The sequence below is a fragment of the Geospiza fortis genome, unplaced genomic scaffold, assembly GCF_000277835.1.
Source record: "Geospiza fortis unplaced genomic scaffold, GeoFor_1.0 scaffold4, whole genome shotgun sequence".
Taxonomy (NCBI): domain Eukaryota; kingdom Metazoa; phylum Chordata; class Aves; order Passeriformes; family Thraupidae; genus Geospiza; species Geospiza fortis.
The window spans coordinates 1138751-1141416 of record NW_005054475.1 but is presented as its reverse complement, the minus strand read 5'-3'; positions in this window follow the sequence as shown (position 1 = coordinate 1141416).

Below are 2666 nucleotides of genomic sequence, written 5' to 3'. Positions count from 1 at the left end.
TTTTTTCCGAGCTAATCAGATCTCCTCGGAAGGTTGTCAGGAGCGGATCTGTCAGCTCTCATCAATAATGGAACAACCTGAGCCGCTCCTTTCCCCTCCAGCCTCCTCCTGCATTATTCACTGCCGGCGCCTCGAAAAAACAGGATCGGGAATGGGGGGAAAAGAGGGGAAATTGGGGTCCTCTGCGAGTACCTGCAGGGAGAGCATGGGGAGGGGAAGGTGGGTCCAGCAGAGCGTGGATGGTTCCTTTTGGTGGGATTGTGGGATGGTGGGATGGAATCCCTTTGTGCGCCTCGTTTAGGCAGGAATTCAGGAAAACAGGCAGCAGCTCTGCCCCAAAATGGGAAAAAAACCCCAAATCCCCTCCCTCATCTGTCTGTGCTGGCACTCGGAAGGTCCCAGCGTCTGGTCGATCCATCCAGGCCGGGAGATCCATCCCTTTTCCCAGGGATTCTCCCAGAGCTGGGGTGGGTTTGGGATGCAGCCGCACCCAGCCCGGCGCTCCTGTCCCAGCGCTGCCGGGGCGGCACCGAGCGGAGCCGGCGCTGGCCCCGCGGCTGGAATTGCTCCTCGTTTCCGCGGGAATGCTCCTCATTTCCACGGTTCTGGGCTAAACCCGCTGCATTTGCATTTAAATGGAGCTTCGGGCGGCTGGAAATGCTCGCTTTTCCGAGCGGGGCGGCCTAATGGCTGTTTAATCGATGAGGCGACGGGAGCGGCTCCGATCCATGAGGAAGGCCAGAAGGATCCGTGGGAGGGGCTCTCCAGAGAAGAGGGGGGGAAACTGAGGCAGGGAGAATTCCTGACGCTTCTTCTGAAAAAAATGAAGATTTTCTTCTCATCCGCGGAGTGGAAGCGCAGATCCGATGGGATTGGGATGTTTGGATGCCATTCCTTCGGGGTGGAAGCGAAGCTGCTGATCCTCCCGCACGTCCCAGCCAGTCCTGATCCCACTGCTCCCAATCCAAAGGGTAAAACTCTGGGATTTCGTATGGGAAGGAGCTCTGGAGCTGCCGTGGGCTCGTTCAGCTCCTCCGAGGCTGGGAAAGCAGCGGGGTTGGCAGCGGAGCGGGGAAGGGCTGGAATCTGCTTAATAATAATTAATCATCACGGTGATAATGATGCTTAGCGCTCGTGCGGGGCTTTGGGAAGATGAGGCGCCACACGGCTGCCAAATAATCCTCCAGGATTACAAGTTCCCAGAGGAAAAGGCTCGGGAGCGCCCCATCCTCGGGATCCTTTACCCACAGGACATCCCAGCCCACAGCCGGGTGCTCCACAACGAGGAGAAGGCTGGAAAACCTCCCGGATTGGGGCAAAACCACCTGGATTTTGCCAGGGGCCGTCGTGCTGCGGGATTGGCGCCACGCCGGGATGGGGCACGGCGGGAATGGCGGGATCCAGCCCGTTTCCATGGGGACAGCTGGCCACGAGGGCACGGGACGCGCTGCCCGCTCAAGTGTGAGCGCTGACATTTGGGGTCTGGAGCCGCCTGTCACTTGTCATTCCTCAGCCAGCCCGGGACGAGCGGCGCACACGGGCCCTGGCTGCCAGCACAGCCGGAATCCCGCCGGATAAACCCAGTGATCCACAACTTTGGGCTCCCGGTGCTGCCTCCGCGGCCTCGGGAGGGCTGGGGATGTGTGCCGGTCCTCACCCTGGGGACACAAGGCCCGGAGCTTCTCGGGGCGGTGGGAATGCTGCGCGTGGGTTTTTCCAGGGAAAATTTGGCCCTTGAATTCTCCTGTTCCCCTTTCCAAGACCTTGCAAAGCCCCCAAGATGAAGCTGGGAACCCTGAGATGGAGCTGGGAACAACAAGACAAAGCTGGAAACCTTGACATGGAGCTGGGAACCCTGAGATGGAGCTGGAAACCTTGACATGGAGCTGGGAACCCCGAGATGGAGCTGGGAACCCCGAGATAGAGCTGGGAACCCCTACATGGAGCTGAGAACCCTGACATGGACCTGGGAACCCCGAGATGGCGCTGGGAACCCCGAGATGGCGCTGGGAACCCTGAGATGGAGCTGGGAACACTGAGATGATGCTGGGAACCTTGAGACGGAGCTGGGAACCTTGAGACAGAGCTGGGAACCTTGAGACAGAGCTGGGAAGCCCAAGATGGAGCTGAGAACCCCGAGATGGAGCTGGGTATCCCGAGATGGAGCTGGGAACACTGAGATGATGCTGGGAACTCCCACATGGAGCTGGGAACCTTGAGATGGAGCTGGGAACCTTGAGACGGAGGTGGGAAGACCAAGACGGAGCTGAGAACCCTGAGATGGAACTGGGAATCCCAAGATAGTGCTGGGAAACTCACCATGGAGCTGGGAACCCCGAGACACAGCTGGGAACCCCGACACACAACCAGGAATTGTAAGATGGAGCCGGGAACCCCAACATGGAGCTGGGAACCCCGAGATGCAACTGGGAATCCCGAGACAGAACTGGAAACCCCGACACACAACTGGGAATCCCAAGATGGTGCTGGGAACCCCGAAATGGAGCAGGGAATCCCAGCACAGGTAAAACATGAATTACGACCTTCTCCCAGAAGAGGTTTTCCTTTTTCCCTTTAATTCGATCGTCTGAGGAAGCCAAGACACGGAAAGAGACCGAGACGGTCGAGAGTATAGAAAAAAAAAGAGCGGGAGACCCGATGGCTGG